At 40.1% G+C, this 19671-nt stretch overlaps 2 protein-coding genes and 1 long non-coding RNA gene across 5 annotated transcripts in view; 1 reads left to right on the top strand and 2 right to left on the bottom strand.

The window, feature by feature from the left end:
- The window catches only part of LOC310725572, a 69685-nt gene extending 54243 nt beyond the window's left edge, over positions 1–15442 (top strand). Inside the window, exon 3 of the long non-coding RNA XR_014533435.1 lies at positions 13870–15442. This is a non-coding gene — a long non-coding RNA (uncharacterized lncRNA). The remainder of the gene's footprint in view (positions 1–13869) is intronic.
- LOC310724664 (uncharacterized protein) overlaps positions 1–19671 on the bottom strand; it is a 391691-nt gene that overhangs the window by 50765 nt on the left and 321255 nt on the right. The window lies entirely within an intron of this gene.
- The window catches only part of LOC310724284 (uncharacterized protein), a 699798-nt gene that overhangs the window by 642556 nt on the left and 37571 nt on the right, over positions 1–19671 (bottom strand). The window lies entirely within an intron of this gene.

Here is a 19671-nt window from a genome sequence, read left to right as displayed (position 1 = left end):
TCACATCGCTGCGCTCGGTTTCAGAGTCAATGTGAACAAGAGCAACTTCACTCCTGCTCAGGAGGTCATATTCCTGGGGCTGGAGCTGAATCTCGTTACGATGCGCATGCGCCTGTCACAGAAGCGCATCTCTTCATTCATGAACTGTCTCGCGCGGTTCAGGGAAGGAGCGCGCATACAGTATCGCACATGCCTCAGATTACAGGGTTTTATGGCTTCGGCTGTCCATGCATTGCCTCTAGGTCTTCTGAGAATGAGGGCTTTTATGAAGTGGGTTTTGTCCCTGCATCTCAGCCCGTTGCGCGATCTTTGCCGCTATGTCACAGTGACGCGCGCGTGCATGGCCGCGCTGCGCCACTGGAGAGCTGCGGAGTTTTACGCGCATGGGACCCCTCTCGGGGCGATCATGCTGCGGAAAGTGGTAACGACAGATGCCCCCTTAACGGGGTGGGGAGCCACACAGGAGGGCAGATCAGTGAACGGTGTATGGCCGAACTCACTTCATTCAGCCCATATAAATTATTTGGAGCGCCTCACTGTGTTAAAAGCTCTAAAGCATTTTTTGCCTCGCCTGCAGGGACATCATGTGCTGGTGCGCTGCGACAATACGACAGCTGTGGCACATATCAACCGTCAAGGTGGCATGCGCTCCTCCAAGCCTCATGCTCAGCTCACAGGTTGCTGGTTTGGAGCGCACGGCATTTTCTGTCGTTACGGGCGACTCACGTCCCGGGCATTTTGAACAGGGGCGCAGACCTTCTGTCGAGAGGAAACCCACTCTACGGAGAATGGCGCCTCCACCCTCAGATAGTGAGGTTGGGAGAGGTTCGGCCAGGCTACCGTTGATCTCTTCGCCTCGCGCGAAAACGCCCACTGTCCTATGTTCTTCTAGCTTCGGGACGAGGACGCACCCCTCGGCGTAGACGCGCTGGCTCACCCGTGGCCCAGCGCGCTGCTCTACGCTTTCCCTCCTCTCTGCCTGATAACCCCGACCTTGGCCAGGGTCGCGGTGCAGGGTTTGTCTCTGAGCCTCATAGCTCCCAGGTGGCCCAAGGCACCTTGGCTTGCGGAGATAATTCCTCTTTTATATGCAGAGCCTTGGCCCCTCCCCTTACGCACAGACCTCCTGGCCCAAGCGAACGGGGAAATCTATCATCCTCACCCAGACAGGGTGGCTCTCTGGGCCTGGCCCGTGAGAGGGCGAATTTAAACACTTTGGGGCTTTCCCCACAAATGACCTTGCAGGACATTTGTGCCGCTGCGAGCTGGTCCTCTCCGCACACCTTTGTTAGGTACTACCGGCTCGATGTTACCCGAACCCCGGTAGCTCATGCAGTCTTAAGTGTGGGCTCTTCATAGCCACATGCTACTAGGCCTGCACCCCTTTCAACCCCGTCTGCCCGGCCTAGTTATGTTAATTATTATGCTTTGTGACGTGCCGTGCACCACCCGTTTGGCCGTCCTCTGGCTTACAGGGCCTCGCTACGAGTGTATTGGGCAACCGGGGAGTTGTCTATATCTCCCATAGGTGGATCTCAAACACGAGATGATGAAAGAGAACAATAGGTTACTTTCGTAACCCCGGTTCTCTGAAACATCGAGTGGAGAGATCCACTAAGTTTGCCCCGCTTGCTGCACGAGAAGCGGATATGCTCAATGAGGAGAGGTAGCGCGTGCAGGTGCCTTATGCACTCGGGTAAGGGGCATTGCCTTACCTGCCATTGGCACGCGCTCCTGTCTGTCAAGCCAGACTTGGTGCAATTGGATGCTTCTGCAGAGGTCAGGTACGGATGCCCTTCCCATAGGTGGATCTCTCCACTCGATGTTTCAGAGAACCGGGGTTACGAAAGCAACCTATTGTTTCCCTTTACTGTGCAAGAACAGGCTAAAATTAAAATGCACTTTGCAGCAATGTTCAGTTTTCCAAATGTAATCAACACAATTGACTGCACTCATATTTCTGTAAAGACTCTGTATGAAAAGGAATTTGTTTATGTTAATAAACAGCATATGCTTTCTGGTAAAGTGCAAGTCATATGTGACTCTAACACGACCCTTACAAACATTGTGGCACGCTGACCTTCTTCAGCACATGATTCCTTTATCCTGACACATAGCAGTGTAGGGAACAGACTACAGGCAGCTGCAGGACAAGATGACTGGCTTCTTGTTGAGTTTAACAACATGTAGAAATTGTAAACATTGTCCTGATGTAGTCTATAATATGGCAGGTGACAGAGGCTTCACCCATCAGACGCTCCTCACCTCCTGAAATGCATATGTGGAGCTCTGGATGTCTCAGGTGGAAGACTTCTATACCACCCGTTAAAAGTGTACAAGATTATCAGGGTGTGTGGTGTTTTGCACAATGTGGCACTGAGGACCAGTTTCCCTCTCCCTCCTGAAAGTTTATCATGTGGATTTTAATTATTTAGCTTAAAAGCATCCTCCAGTTGAGAAACACTGATTTAGAATCAGGATTTAATGATGTCGAACACTTCAATAAACAAGTGATTTAATATTTTAGATTTTTATTGATTTTATTAATTATTATTGGACATGGAGAGGTTTAGCTTTCAGTTCCTGTCCTTGATGTCCAGACTCACTTGCCTTTTTTTTCTCTCGTTTTTTTTTTTTTTTTTACTGGAATGGGCGATAGCCATCTGATCCAGTGCGGCAGGGGAGCAGATATAGAACTGTGAGACTGCAGTGCAGACCACACCGCATCGTAAAACCGCAAACCACCACCATGAGAATGAGAATACCATTGAGTCTGTTCCGATTGTGTGACTTTTGCAACAAAGGATAGGACGACAATTCCAATCACGATGTTTCGCTGGTTTAGTTGTCCATAGAACATAGCCACAGAAGGTAATGGTGTAGTACATTACAAAGGTGCTTTGCATGACGAATTCCGTGAACAGAAAACTTGGAGTTCCCGGAGCACCCAGCGAGCGGGCAGGAACTCCAAACGATTGGGCAAGGTTATTAGCCCTACGCACATGAAAGATACGGGTGATCAGCTGAAGTCCTGCAGGAAGATCATAGACAGAGTTCTGGATGGAATCTAGCCACATTCCCTCTGGGGAGAACATGTCAGCATGGTGCAGAATGTCGATCACCGGTCTGAATCGGTCTGCATTAGTTTCCCAAACAAATTCGTCTTTTTCTGGAGGAAACCTGAACCAATTACGGGGTAAATGATGGCACCGTTTACCTAAAGGAAGGTGGGCTGCTCCAGGCACCACAGGCAATGCTTTTAAAGAACAAGGAAAAAACAAGCATCGCAGGTATCTCTAAAGGTCTGCATCAGATTCCCAAACAAATTCGTCTTTTTCTGGAGGAAACCTGAACCATTTACGGGGTAAATGATGGCACCGTTTACCTAAAGGAAGGTGGGCTGCTCCAGGCACCACAGGCAATGCTTTTAAAGAACAAGGAAAAAACAAGCATCGCAGGTATCTCTAAAGGTGACAAAGTTAAAGTGATACCCCTCAGCACATGCTTCGATGTACGCACACGTGCCTTGATGCAGACGCATACCTTGCAGAAGCCATCTTTGTTCACCAGCTGCCATGTTCCTGCACACAGCATAAAATATGCACGACAACATGATTTATATACGATATAATCAAAGGATCAGAATTGTAGCATAGAAAGGGTTTAGTGCTTTTAGTTATAAGGAAACGTTTATTACAGTCATTTTTTTCTCATCGACTAGGGCCATAATCCCTCCATCCAAATCCACATAGATGTTTTGATCCATATCTGTGGAGATGTTTTCTGTAGAAGACTCTTTACCTGTAATTTTATACACTGGAAGCTGTACGTATTGTCTAAACAATGGCAAAAAATTTCACAACACATAAATCATGCCACGGCTGCAAGGATTAATAAAATTGTAGTCCCAGTCTGACCCTATTCTACTCTATTTATTAGAATATTATGTTAATTATACTTGGAATAAACAGGTTACATGAGTTTGAATAAAATATGGGCTAAATAGGTTAAATTAAGATACTTCATTGTATCTAATAGGATCTATACTAATTATTAGGTCAATTTGTTGGATTAATATAAAAAGCTAAACTATAAAAGCTAAGCTTAGCTAGCCGGCTAGTTACCCATGCTAATGTCACTAAATAATACATTTTTACTTTTCAAGTCTTCTACTAAATAATCTACAATATTCTACCATAATTATTTAGACGACTTACCAGGTACCTGTATGAAGAAATTTTCAATAGAAGAGAAGTTGTAATGTTTCTTAGTTGCTGCTAATCTCTGCTGCTTCTTGCTGCTGTTTGTTTGGCGGTTGTCAAGGAGATACTAGAATTTTTATGATGACATTATGATGATTCTGTACGCCTCACTCTGGTCACATGACCAACTGGACACATAAGTCCCAAAGCACTTAAAGCACAAACACACTATAAAATATTTTTTTTAATACAAAATTATCTTCAAATATCAATCTAGAAAAATGGCTCTGAATCCTGTATGTACACAAAACAGACAAATTAATCTCATTTAAAATGCTTTCAGTGATTCTACATTCTGTTTATATGAAGTGTTTCCACAGTTTGCATGTTAATTGGCTTGATGGAGCTTTTATTCATGTTATTTATCGAGTTATCATTTGTTAACCTGCTATTTCAACAAAACCAGATGTTTTATTCATTTTTATTTGTATTGCACTTTTAACAATGAACATTGTCTCGAAGCAGCTTTATACAGATAATGTGGTGATAAAAATAAGATGTTCTTTGTGTAAGTTTGTCTCTGATGAACAAGCCGGTGGCGACTGCGGCAAGAAAAAACTCCCCGAGACGGCATAAGGAAGAAACCTTGAGAGGAACCAGACTCAAGAGGGAACCCGTCCTCATCTGGGTTTCACTGAATGTCCATTTATTACAGCTAAATGATGTTGAGGTGAAGTGATGATCAGATACAAACTGTAGTCCTGAGTTGGTATAGCAGACTGTTATCATAAACTACAGACCAAATCCCAACCCTCAAAGCTCCTGTTCTTACTCTGTTTTGTTTCTGCATGGTCTATTTCAGCCTGGTGGTCATAAGTTTTTGGACACTTTGTTTTTTGTGTTTTTTCCTGCGAAGACATTGTATTTTACCTGATAGTAGTAGGGCACATGTTTGATCTAAAATAATGAAAGTGATGAGAATGAATTCTTTGTACAAATAATCTCACACACACACACGCACACACACAGTATGTGTTCCTAATAAAGTGTTTGCAATACATGAACACAATTAGTATCATTGTTTATATAGTAACATGGTAATTTTTTAAACATATGCACAGAGTCGTTAAAGACTCCTAATATAAATAATACAAAATTACCGTAACATATAAATATTGAAAAATGGCCCTGAATCCTGTATGTACTGTAGATGTTTTCTTTGAAGTATTGTGATCATGAAGATGAAATCCTGCAGGTTATTTGGGTTTGTACTGAGTGATAGTTGTTTCATAAACACCTTCTTATAAAATCCAACTCAAATGTTAAATAAAAATTCACTCAATATGTAATCAGCGGCGTCTCACCATCACTTTCCACTACGGGAGCGCAGGAGGAGGAGATGCCCGACTGCATGGAATACAGGATAACATCAAATCCCCTACCATTACATAACTGCAGAACACAATGTAAATAACTACACTGGCAATCAAAATTAGAGAACAATTTATAAACAATTGAACAATTCTGAAATAATGTCATCTTCACTGCTCAACAGTTGGAGTTTTTGTCCTGTCTATACCATGCTACCAGAACACCTTTTCCACAAATTAACTAGGGCATTTAAAAAAAAAATTATCAAAACTACTATTTATATATCTCTTTTTTCTCTTTAAATCAACCTGAATAGTTTTTTGTCTTCCTGACTTGTGCCTGTACCTCGTTAACTCGACTACCACTAGTGTTGACTACATATATTGCCTCACATTTTTTCTTAAATCTGTTCACGATTATAAGCACTATGTCGGTTGTGTGTCTGCCTTTGAGCACAGGTGAGGACTCCTTTGAGTTGCAAACGGTGGAGCTGGAGGCTTTGGAGAAACAGATTTGCGATCTACATGCAAAGCATGCCCAGCTGCGAGAGCGGAAAGAGGTGCTGGAAACATCCCGGGCGGACGCTCACTCGTCCCAGGTAAATTCTTCGGTTAAACCTAATGCTCCCAGCACCTCAACTCCACTTGTCTCTCTGCTCTGGCCCAGCTCACCTAGTACGCAGCCCACCCAGGTATCGTTCCCTCTGGCACTGGGGCAACACGGACCCTGGATGGTGCAGCAGTGAAAGACATGCGCCAAGCCCTGGTAGAGGACGTCTCCCCCTCCATCCCCACCAGCCTTCGAGATCTTGACTGAGAACTACTTTGCCCCTCTCCGCGAGAGGGAACGTGATACCATGATTCTTGGAGATTCCATCGTCCGGCATGTCCACGCTATCAGAGCCAAAGGTAAGGTGCACACTCACTGTTTTTTTCTGGTGCTCGTGTTCTCGATGTCGCAGCGCATCACTTGCACCCAAAGCACTGATTGTAAATGAGATGATCACAGAGAATAATCTCTCAGCACTCTGTCTCACTGAGACCTGGATTAAACCAAATGATTATATGGGTTTAACGAGTCAACGCCATCAGGATATGTTTATAAGCATGAGCCCCGTCAGACTGGTCGTGGGGGAGGTGTAGCAACCATTTATAGTGCCTCTCTTAATGTTAGTCAGAGATTAGGATTCAGCTTTAAATCATTTGAAGTGCTCGTTCTTAAAGTTGTACTTTTAGACATGCATAGAAAACTCGCTCTGGTCACCGTGTACAGACCCCTAGGGCCCTACGCTGATTTTCTTCAAGAGTTTGCTTGTTTTCTTTCAGACCTCTTGATCAATTTTGATAAAGTGCTACTTGTAGAGGATTTAAATATTCATGTAGATGATGCAAATGATGCTCTAGGACTTTTATTTGTGGACTAATTAAACTCTTTTGGGGTTAAACAAAACATCACCAGACCAACTCATCGTTTTAATCACACACTAGACTTAATAAAATCCCACAGAGCAGACATCACTGATATAGATATTTTACCCCAGAGTGATGACATCACAGACCATTACCTTATACTGTACCAGAGGTGGCAAAAGTACACACATCCTTTACTTAAGTATAAGTACAGATACTCATGTTTTAAAATACTCAGGTTAAAGTTTAAGTACCGATAACTTTCACTTGAGTAAAAAAGTATAAAGAAGTTTTGGCTCTGACATGTACTTCTTGCTAAAAAAAGTAGGTGCTACTTCTACCTGTTTTAGTCTCACGTTGGTAACTGGACCTCACATCATATTAATATTAGGGCTGTCAAGCAAATTAAATATTTAATCGCAAAATAATCGCACATTTCGCACAGAGAGCGACCCCTGTCTGTTTACTTTATTTTACAAAAGCACAGCTTTACTTCTTGTTGTTTTCTGCCTGCTGATTCTTAGCTTCGTAAACTAGTCTACATCTGTGGTGAGTGAGAGGCAGGACATTATACACCAGTGGACTGAAAAAGACGCACAATGACAGGAAATGGTTTGGTGGGCTAAAATTGGCGCTCAGTGAAAATAAAAAATATTGACATTTCACCAAATCAATGGATTAAATCTAAAGTAACGAGTTGGTTTTGAAAATGTAAAAATGACAGATATTTGTGTAAAAATGTAATGAGTGAAAGTAAAAAGTTGTCTGAAAAATATTCCAGATTCCATGGTGTAGCAGTCATCATGCCTGCTTTACACGCAGAAAGTCCTGGGTTTGAACCCATGCCCTTGAGTTGCTAATTCTACTTTTGAAATGTTTTTTTTTTTTTTTTTTTGCAGAAGTGAGTAAAAATTTGTGGATATATCTTAGCTTTCTTAACATAACTGGTCACAAAAACATAAACCTCATTCAGGTTTGCCAGCTGCATGGTTCCACTGGGGGTTGAACCAAGGACCTTCTGCATGTAAAGCAGATGAGATGACATTATAGAACCACACCGTCAACTAAACAGCATTAATTAGCAGAAATATCCATTCAGGCTAAATGTTTTTCCGATTGCAACTATCCAGTTTTGGGAAACTTGTTCCCAATTTACCCTCAGCTTTCTGTTCTCAGTTGACAGTGTTAAAGTGTGGTATTTTCATGTAAAACAGGAGTCCATATTCTTTGAACTGACCCAACGTGGTCTGCCTTTATTATACAGTCTGCAAACACAGTGTCCTAACCGAGACTGACTTCTTCTCTTACTCTCTGCCTCACCGCCTAGAATGGCCCTTGTTCGCGCCCTTGTGGCGGATATAACCTGAACAGACATTACAATAATTCCATATTGTTACAGACAGGATTACAAGTGCTTTTCAAATACTGTAGTACATGATTAATTCATTAATATGAGGAAGATTGATCCTCATCATTGATCCTCATAGAGTGGCTAAGAGGAGCTACTCTAAAAAGCTGTAAAATCAGTTTTCAGCCAATGACCCTGCTTCAGTGAAGAAAGACCTGAGAGACATGGTGCAGTCATAAAAACCTGGAGCTTAACACGCCTAAAACAGTGGAGATGATTGTGACATTTGAGTCAGTGAATTTTCTAAGTTTAATTTATATTTTTCAAGTTAGATTTTGAGAGATATGTTTCTATTTATGCACATTGGACATCAACCTTCTCAGCAGCAGGTTCCATAGTGTAGTGGTCATCATGTCTGCTTTACACGCAGAAGATCCTGGGTCGACCCCCAGTGGAGCCATGCTCTTTAGTCTCTGATTCTAATTTTGGAATGCTTTTCCTCCATATCTGTTTCAACCACAATGCAGAAACATGCAAAACTGTTTATTTATTTCCAGGATTGAGTAACAATTTGTAATATATAAACCTCACTCATGTTTGCAACCTGCATGGTTCCACTGGAAGTTGAACCCAGGACCTTCTGTGTGTAAAGCAGATGTGACGACCACTACCCTATGGATCCACACAATCATCTGCACAGCATAAATGAGCAGAAATAATGATTCAGGCAATATGTTTTCCAGATTGCAACTATACAGTTTTGGGAAACTTGTTCCCAATGTACCCTCAGCTTTCTGTTCTTGGTTGAGAGGAATACAAGTGCTTTTCAAATACTGTATGAGAGTGTGTGATCTGGAGTCTGTGCGGCAAATGCTGTTCTCACTCTATTCCAGCTCTTTTTTTAAAGTTGAGTTACATCCTCTTTGACTTCAAACTTTACTCTTTACACTATTAATACAATTCTAAAATGAATTGTATTGATTTGTATGAATCATCTTGTACGAATTGTATGAATAAAGAATATTAATAAATTTGTATCCACTCTATGGTGCTCGGTGGTCAGGGATAAAAACGCACAGCACACATTATGACGCGTCCACTGCAAAAAATATCTGTCGAAATAAAGAAATAAAAGCATGATTTAAAAAGAAACTCTACAGACTAGAAACAAGTCAAATGATTTGCCAGTGCAGTAAAATAATTACACTTGGTAAGATTTCTTGAAATAAGAAGTGATTAAAGCGATGCTGCAGCACTTGTGTGTCTGTTTTCTGAAGCAGCTTCTGCACCTGACGCACAGCACGAGGACTCGACTTCTTTGATGGACCCTTGTGAGGTCTGTTCTGAGTGGAACCCGTCTTGGAAAACCTCTGTATGACCCTGACCACTGTACTGTAACCCAGTTTCAGGATGTTACTGATCTTCTTATCGCCTCGGCATCATGGTGAAGTCTCCTGTCATCAGAGAGTCTTTACCATGCGGTGCCGTGTAGAACATCCAGTGGTCAGTATGAGATAATTGAATAACAGAATATAAGATTTTTTCTCCAAAGTTTAAATAACATTGAATATTTTTTTCCATTAGTTCAATTTCAAGTTTTTATTTTCGTTAATTTTTTCATTTATGTATTTTTGCTCTTGTTGTGAAGTGAAGTTTGTGTCATTGCTGCTACACTGTTCATCTGAACGATCACGACTCAAATCTTACAATAAACTTTAGGGTTTTATCACATTTTCTGCTTTCATTCATCTGATTGTCTCCCCAGTGTCCAACTGCTCCATGGCTTTGTGTATCAGTCACTTCACAACTATAGGAAAGAGTTTTTATCACACACACACACACACACACACACACACACACACACACACACACACACACACACACACACACACACACACACACTAAACACATTATTTGCACATATTTGTTTACATTCACAATATTTATTATTATATGCACAAGAATCTTTAACTTTATTCCACATGGATTGTGCAGTACAGTGTACAAGTAGTTAATAACTTGTGTATGTTTCTATTTTCTTTATAGTGATTTATCTTTCACATAATAATATTGTATTGTGCTCCTTATATCTGTGATCCCCAATCCCCAGGCTGGGGACAGCCACCGGTCAGTGGGACAATTGGTACCGGGCCGCACAGAAAGAATAAATGTGTAAATTTGCATATAATAATAATAATAATAATAAATTATTTTAACATAAAAAAATATGTTTAAATGTAGACTTTTAGGTACTAAAGCACCCCAGAGCACTAAAGTATTACTATTATATAATATATATTATTATTATAATTATAATCACAAACTGCTTTCATAAAATTAATATGAAATAAGGCTGTAATACTGCACTGTATTTAACTGCCCGAACCAGATTTATTCTAGTTTTAAACATATTGATAGTCATTTTTATTTATTTTTTGTTGTATTTTGATGATTTCAATTTAATTTCAGTAAATGATGACTTTTTGTTTCTATTTAATTTTATTGTTGGTTTAGTTTTTAATCTAATACACAGTAAAAGCCTTAATATTTATAAATGTGTATTATGTGTAACACAGATATTTAAAAAAAGAATAGTAGGTGAGAAGATTTAATATCTACCAAGCCACAAAAATCACTCAGTGTTGAATTGAGGTGTTTGGACATTTATTCCAGCTCATAAATCCTATAAAACATGCAGCATTAAACATGAACTTCCAGCAGATGAACATCTCATAATACTGTCTGAAAGTGAGAAATGTACAGGTTGTTTTTACTCCATACACATGAACTTACTTTCATCAGAAACACAATCATACTCCAAATCAATTAATCAATAAAGTTAATAAAAGAATCCCAAACTGCTGTGTGTCTTGTCCTCGCTATTAATGGCGTCATTAGAGCTCCACTACTTCTACCCAGCCAACATTTTCATGTGGGCCCCATGTGGGTTTTTGATGGGCTGTCACTTGGCCCTGCATGGGCAACCCAAATGGGGCCCAGAGAAATTTGCCTATCGGTTCCAAATGGGCCCCATGTGTGTTAGGGGTGACTGATGGGTCCATGGTGGGCTCTAAGTGGGACCCGTATAGGTGTACTTTATATGGGCCCATTTGGATCCCAAATAGGTGTTAAAAATAGGGCAAAAGTGGGCTACAAAAAGGACCCTTGTGGGGCCCACATGACTTAATCATGGGTCAACCCACAAATGGCCCATTTATGGGGTTGATATGGGTCCACAGTGGGTGAGAATTGGGTCCCATTTATTAATTTTATGATTGATTTCTGTGGGTGAACTTAATGTGTACTTAATCTTATTATGGAAAATCCACTGTCAAACCATTTCAAACCTCAGTTACAATGTAAAACTGTGCCTGACCAAACAAAAAACTAATATTAGTTTATTTTATGTGCTGCTCTATGTTTAAAATTACATGGTTGATTATTTAAACTGTGCAAAATAAATGACCAACTCAGAATGTGTAAATCACATTTAATTTAAATTAATTCAAGTAAAAAAACAGGAAACATGAATAACAGAATTACTAATGTAGAAAAGTTCACTGGTGGGTCGATGCAGGTTCCTCAGCTGCACACCTACAAAACAGTAAAGAAAGAGAAGACAGAAAAGGCAATTTAGTACATTTTAAAATACTACCATTCACAGCAGCATCTAAAAAAAAATGCATCAATATAATTAAGACATATCTTAGAATCTCATCAGTGAATTGTTCCCACCTCTGCCTCGCACAGTAATAACTTATGCCGGGGACCAGTCATGGAATCCAAAACTTATGAATGTAACAATTAAAATATCAACCTTGCGTCTGAACTTGATTCTTAAACGAATATTTGGCTTTTGCCAAAAGCCAGTGATTGAATAATGATTCTGATCAGCTGAAAGATGTAAGTCACACCTCGGATCACAGTGGCCCAGAAAGGTCAACGCACTGCAACTGAAGAAAACATGTGCAAATAGAAAAAAACACCAGCTAATTAAGAAAACATCATCATCAGTTAAACAACACACGCTGCAAATCCTCACAATGCAACTAAATACAGAAACGTCCTGCAAATCCTCACAACACAACCAGTTAATTTACACTGCAAATAGCACAGACCACAAAATAAATGTTTCATGGGGACCCCAACAAGTGACAACCCCAGACTGCTTGTTCAGTGTCTATTCATCAGTGGTGGTGTTGATGATCTGAAAGGTGAGTTTTTTGTTTATTCTAACATCCTGATCATGATTCCTTGGCTTTGCCAGTTAACATAATAACGTTTTACAATTAATTGTGTATTTCATCAGATTATTTAGGATAATAATATCCAAAAGGCCAAGGAATCATAAACAAACAATGATAAAATAAACAAACAACTCACCTTTCAGGTCATCGACACACATCAACAGCACTGACGAATAGACATTGAACAATAAGCAGTTCCAGATGGGTTTGTCACTTGTTGTGGTCCCCTTATTATGTGATCTGTGCTATTTGGTTGTGTTGTGAGGATTTGCAGCACGTGTTGTCAAACTGATAACATTGGGTTTTTTTTTTATTTGCTGGTGGTTTTTTCTATTTGTATGTGTTTTCTTCTCAGCCACCATATAGGATGCCTTGAGGATAAGTAATTTATGAGATATTTTTTCATCTCAGGGTGGAGTATTCCTTTAATTAAACAGAGGCAAAAACAGTGATCGGGATAAAATATTATTAACTGTGCAGCCCTAGCTATAGGTTATATGACTTACACTTCCGGCTGTACTGCCCTCCGATCATGGTCCCACTGGGCTCTTAAAGCACGGTGGCCTTTTCCGTCCCTTGCATTTGTGAACCATTTACCAAGCGCCGTCTACAGCTCTTTCTTACTGACAGTTTTTGCCAAAAGGTTCTGCTTCAGGCTTCCTGTTAAGCTAAAATCTAAAAATCACAAGGTTGTAAACACCTTCTAATCCACCATTTGCCCAAACTGTTAACTGATCTGACTTTATGAACGGCGCAAAATGACGTCTATTATTTTGAACGTAATCATAACGTATCATATTGTTTGTAATGTTTAGAAATGATATAAATATTAACGTTTTTTATCACCTCTACCTATTTCACCTAAATCACATTAAAATAATGTTTTAAAGTATTGTCACAATCTCCTCAGAGATTTTCTCTGTGTATTGTATATACACGTTATAAAGGTAGTGAAAGAGAAAGAGACTCCACAGTGCTTTTACTGTTTCATCCTCCTGTTATCTTGAGGACACTATATGGAGAAAACACGGGTGAAAATGGTTTGAGAAGTCGTTATTTCCACATTTTAGTAGACAATGTCCTAGTTATCTGCTAATCGTTAAGAATGTTTAGTTTTCCACAGGTGTTTATCTCTGAGGTAAACCAGTTCACTCTTCACACTTACCTTTTTATATCGTGCCTGTAACTTTAATTACCACAAATCTTTCAGAAGTATACATTAAATGAAAACAACAGTAAAATGTGATTAATTTGAAACGATAATTTCTTACCGTGACAGAGATTTATCAGAGGGTCAGGTCAGGTCAGGTCAGGTTATCCGGGCCAGGTCAGGTGATCAGTGGTAGTACTTGATGACCGTTTCTTCAGAATGAGAAGGCGGGAACACAGGAGCCAATGGGAGACTCTGTGAGCTGCACAAGCAAATTTATCATTATTTTTTTTTTAACTAAAGGTCGTACTATGTTATTGTTAATGTATAAAATTTTTGTTTCGATCATATAAAACACGAAACAAACATATCAATTGAATTTATCATCAATTGAATAATATAGCCAAATATAGCCCAAATGTGGCCCATACAGGGCCCTCAAATAAACAAAATGGGCAACCTAACTGGGGCCCACAACCCTGACTAAGCTGGGGCCCACATTCAGCCCATCAAAGGGCCCACTCTGCCCCCATGCCCACGTGATGCCCATATAACCCAGATAAAACTCATGTGGGGCCCACATGGACATGTTGGCTGGGATCGTCACCCTGATGAAGGAAATGCACCATGCAGGGCAGGCACCAGAGGGTGGTGCAGTCAGCTGAGCGTTCTGAGCTCCCTGAACTGCATGAAATGTACAGCAAACGGTGCTGAACCAGGGCCGGAAAGATATTGGAGGACCTCAGCCATCAGCCATAAAGAAGTCCTCTTTTCTATGTTGTGTTCAGGAAAGCACTTCCGATCCTTGAAGGCAAACAGAGGGAGAATGAGAAGGAGATTCTGCCCACAGGCCATTCAGAGTCTAAACCAGGAAAACACCTACCACATGAACAAATTAGTGACAATCGCACTGGGACACTTAAAATCTGGACTATTGTCAATATCTATCTATTATTTCTTTCTGACAAAATTTCAGCCAGTAAGTAGTTCCACAGATACCTCAGATCGTGCGGCCTGTTCGGTGTCATATACATATACATATATACTATACATATACATATATAATATACATATACAAATTATTTGAGATCTATCAGTCTGGAAAAGGTTATAAAGCTGTTTCTAAAGCTTTGGGAATCTCAAACCCTACTCTTTCCCATAACTTCATGGTGTGACTGATCAGCTTAATTCCCCTGTAGTTACTGCAGGTCTGCACGTCTCCCTTATTCTTAAAGATCGGTACCATCACACTCCTTCTCCATTCCTCAGGCATCCTCTCACCTTCCAAAATCTTGTTCAACAATTTTTTTTAAAAAGTCCACTGCATCTCTTCCCAGCTCGGTCTCTCTGCTTGGCTAATCACTACAAATCCTTTTCTAATTCTTTAGTGTCCAACTTCTCCTACAGCTCCTCATAAAGCTTTTCCTTTGTCCTTCACCACATCCCTCTTTACCTGCTGCTGCATCTCCTTGTACTCCTGCCTACTTTTGTCATCACTCTGTCGAACCCAATTCTGTTTCTCCAACCTCTTTCTCCTTCTGCTTTCCTGCACTTCCTCATTCCACCACTACGTCTCGTTGTCTTCCTTTCTATTTCCAGGTGTCACACCAAGTATCTTTCTAACTGTCTCCCTTATTACTTCTGCAGTAGTTCCACAATCATCCAGCACCTCTTTACCACCACCAAGCCCCTGTCGGACCTCTTTCCTAAATCACACACTACAGCCTTCCTCCTTCAGTTTCCACCATCTTATTCTTCTTTCAGTCCTCTCTCTCCTCCTCTTCTTGAAACAAAAGTGTATTTATATATAAGTAAATCTGTATTATTTAGTTTTTGCAACACTGAGCTGCACACATATTCAAACCTGTAATGTTTGCGTATACTATACATTTAAATGAACCATATTAATTTGGTCAAAAAACACATTGCACCATTTTCTTTATATTTCTTTATATTTAAGTGGAAATTAGTTGTCTAAAATGTGTATGCACACAATTTTCGTATGCAGCATGTAGTGTAAATATCCATTAGATTTTAGTTATTTTGGTTATTAATTAATTTTTATTTCTATTTAGTGATGAAGCTTGGGTGTTCTTGTATTCAGAGCAGTGAGAACTGCATACAATTCTAGACTGAGACTCCTGAAGTTATTGAGTGTCACAGTTGGACCCTGGAAACACAGATTTTAATGCTCCCAAATTAAAGCTGATTGCTTTCCATTTTATTCTTTCTGTATAATAGAATTTTGTTAATAACTGAAATTTAATTTAGTAAATAACAATGATGATTTGTTGATCTTTCATAATCATCTATGATATAGAATCAAAACATTGTTTCTATCTGGTGATAGAAACAATGTTTTGATTCTATATCATAGATGATTATGAAAGATCAACAAATCATCATTGTTATTTACTAAATTAAATTAGATATTTCTATTTTCGTCCTTAAAAATAAAGTATAAAGTATAAGTTAACAAACAATAGCAAGAGAAAAATAAGTGAACTTTCCATGAAATAATCACAAAAATTTTTTCCTGAAGACATTTTTAATGACACCGAGACTCATACAGTCCATTTAGAATAATCAACTTTTAACATTCACCTTAATTTTAAAGGTGTTCAGTGAAGTCGAGATTAGAGCTCTGTGCAGGCCAGTTCAGTTCTTCCACACCAAATTCATCCAACCATGTCTTTATGAACCTCACTTTGTGCACTGTGGCATGTTCATGCTGGATTAATAAAGGGCCGTCTCCAAACTATTCCCACAATATTAGAAGCATAGCATTGTCCAAAATGATTTTGGTCTACTAACTTAATTAAGTAACTAACATTTCACTACACTTTAAGTCAAGGGCTGAGTCTTACCCCAAAGTACAGCCCCATACCATTACAACTCCTCAACCAAACCTTACAGTTGACTAATAAACTCATTTAAAGTTAGAGAAACACATGTTGGTGCAAAAAAAAGCACATATGGGTGAGCTGCTCAGGTAGCCTCATACATGTTGCCATAAAGTGTAGTTGTAGTGTAACTGTAGATGGATCAACAATGTTCTGATGGCCTGGAAAGGTGTCCAGTTTGTTAGAGCTAATTAAAATGAACATTACAATTTAAAGTTCCCCCGATATTTACAGTACAATTTCCCTTTACATTCCTTTAAATATGAAATTTCGGAAAAGATGATTTGTTTTATGGTTGTATGTTAGAGCACTTGTGGTTCCTTAATGAGCGTTGATAAACATAGCTCCGTCCACACTGTCCACAGAGGTACAGCTTCTGTCCTGTATAAATTTGCTGGTGGCTGAGGAGGACACTCCAGGCACTAAAACTCTTCCCACACTGTTCACAGTGATACGGCTTCTCTCCTGTGTGGATACGCTGGTGTATTCTAAAATTATCTTGATGATTAAAACTCTTCTCACACTGTTCACAGTGATAAGGCTTCTCTCCTGTGTGGATACGCTGGTGTCTAAGCAGATGGCTCTGATGAGTAAAACTCTTCCCACACTGTTCACAGTGATAAGGCTTCTCTCCGGTGTGGATACACTGGTGTGATTTGAGATTACTCTGATGAGTAAAACTCTTCCCACACTGTTCACAGTAATACGGCTTCTCTCCTCTGTGGATACGCTGGTGTAATCTGAGACTACCCTGCTGAGTAAAACTCTTCCCACACTGTTCACAGTGATAAGGCTTCTCTCCTGTGTGAATACGCTGGTGTGATTTGAGATTACTCTGGTAAATAAAACTCTTTCCACACTGTTTACAGGGATACTGCTTCTCTCCTGTGTGGATACTCTGGTGTGATTTGAGAAGATCCTGTTGAGTAAAACTCTTCCCACACTGGTCACAGTAATACGGCTTCACCCCTTTGTGGACACGCTGGTGTATTCTAAAATTACTCTGTTGAGTAAAACTCTTCCCACACTGTTCACAGAAATACGGCTTCACTCCTGTGTGGACACGCTGGTGTATTCTAAAACTACTCTGATGAGTAAAACTCTTCCCACACTGTTCACAGTAATACAGCTTCTCTCCTGTGTGGACACGCTGGTGTGATTGGAGATGACCCTGTTGAGTAAAACTCTTCCCACACTGTTCACAGTGATACGGCTGCACTCCTGTGTGGATACGTTGGTGTCTTTTTAGAACAGCAATTTTAGTAAAACTCTTACCACAATCTGAGCAGTGGTGCATCTGGAAAACAATATAAAATGATTCAATATACTGTAATAGTTTTAGATTTGGTCTTGCATGTTATCAGAAATGTCTGCTATAGTAATCTGATATGGTTTGAAAAAAGTTAAATGAGAGGTATTTTGAGGCCTTTTAGAAAACAATTAACTATTTAATACTTTTACAAAATCTTCCAAAATCCCAGATATTTATGTCTTCAAGGTGGAGGAGTTTTTCCAGTACCAGAACAGGCAGCATTATATCATCTTATTTTTCAATACCAGGAGACAGAGAAAAAGACTGTGGAACCTGTTGTGAACCTGAAACTACAGTACAGACCAAAAGTTTGGACACACCTTCTCATTCAAAGAGTTTTCTTTATTTTCATGACTATTAAAATTGTAGAGTCACACTGAAGGCATCAAGGGCTATTTGACCAAGAAGGAGAGTGATGGGGTGCTGCGCCAGATGACCTGGCCTTCACAGTCACCGGACCTGAACCCAATCGAGATGGTTTAGGGGTGAGCTGGACCGCAGAGTGAAGGCAAAAGGGCCAACAAGTGCCAAGCATCTCTCGGGGAACTCCTTCAAGACTGTTGGAAGACCATTTCAGGTGACTGCCTCTTGAAGCTCATCAAGAGAATGCCAAGAGTGTGCAAAGCAGGATTCAAAGCAAAAGGTGGCTACTCTGAAGAACCTAAAATATGACATTTTTCAGTTGTTTTACACTTTTTTGTTATGTATATAATTCCATATATAATTCCACATGTGTTAATTCATAGTTTTGATGCCTTTAGTGTGAATCTACAATTTTCATAGTCATGAAAATAAAGAAAACTCTTTGAATGAGAAGGTGTGTACAAACTTTTGGTCTGTACTGTATGTTCAAGCAATGTTTGGGTGATTTTGGATTTAGCAAAATACATTTCTGATTCAGAACATTTGCTAATAGTAGCTCTCATTAAACAAAGCTCAAAATCTGGACTGGTGCAAACAATCAGTACCAACTGAGCTGATCTGCATGCTGTCTTCCAAATGATGTGTGAAAATCCCTGTGGTTGGGACAACAATACATTGATGAAGACTGCAGGTAATTATCTGTGGCTGTCAAAAGCAGCAACCTACTTCCTCCCAATGGCCTATGAGGGCTTTTTTAATCAACTTGTTGGCATGTACCTCCGCTTTCAGACTCTCAGCTGAAAATCACCTACCTAAATGTAAATGTGAACAGTTCCTGACCAAAGTGTTCTACATAGACAATTTAGATACATTTGGAAAGAAGATACTCTGACCCAGCCATTAGTGTTGCACAAGTCAGTGCACTCTTAGTGCAGGTCTCAACCCCGGATACATGTTGAGGGTTGCGTTATGAAGGACATCCAGTGTAAATAATTTGCCAAATCAACATGCAGATCACGAATCAGAACATGCAGATCACGAATCAGAATTTCATACAGGATCGGTCGAGACCCGTGTTACCAACGATCACCACAGGTATCGTTAGCCAACAGGGTAATTGGGCTAGGGTTGGCCGAAGGAGGAGTAGGAGAGGAGAAAGACGTCTACAGAGGCAGCGAAAAAAAAATAAAGTGGAGGAGAGTGGAGGTTCGGTTGGTACTTTAAATGTTGGTACTATGACTGGTAAAGGGAGAGAGAGAGCTGATATGATGGAGAGGAGAAAGGTAAATATGTTGTGTGTTTAGGAGACCAAATGGAAAGGGAGTAAGACCAGGAACATTGGAGGTGTTTAAACTGTTCTATCGTG

Source organism: Silurus aristotelis (genome assembly GCF_946808225.1).
Source record: "Silurus aristotelis genome assembly, chromosome: 1".
Taxonomy (NCBI): Eukaryota; Metazoa; Chordata; class Actinopteri; order Siluriformes; family Siluridae; genus Silurus; species Silurus aristotelis.
Note: the sequence above shows the minus strand (reverse complement) of the source record. Positions and strands in the feature narration are given on the sequence as shown.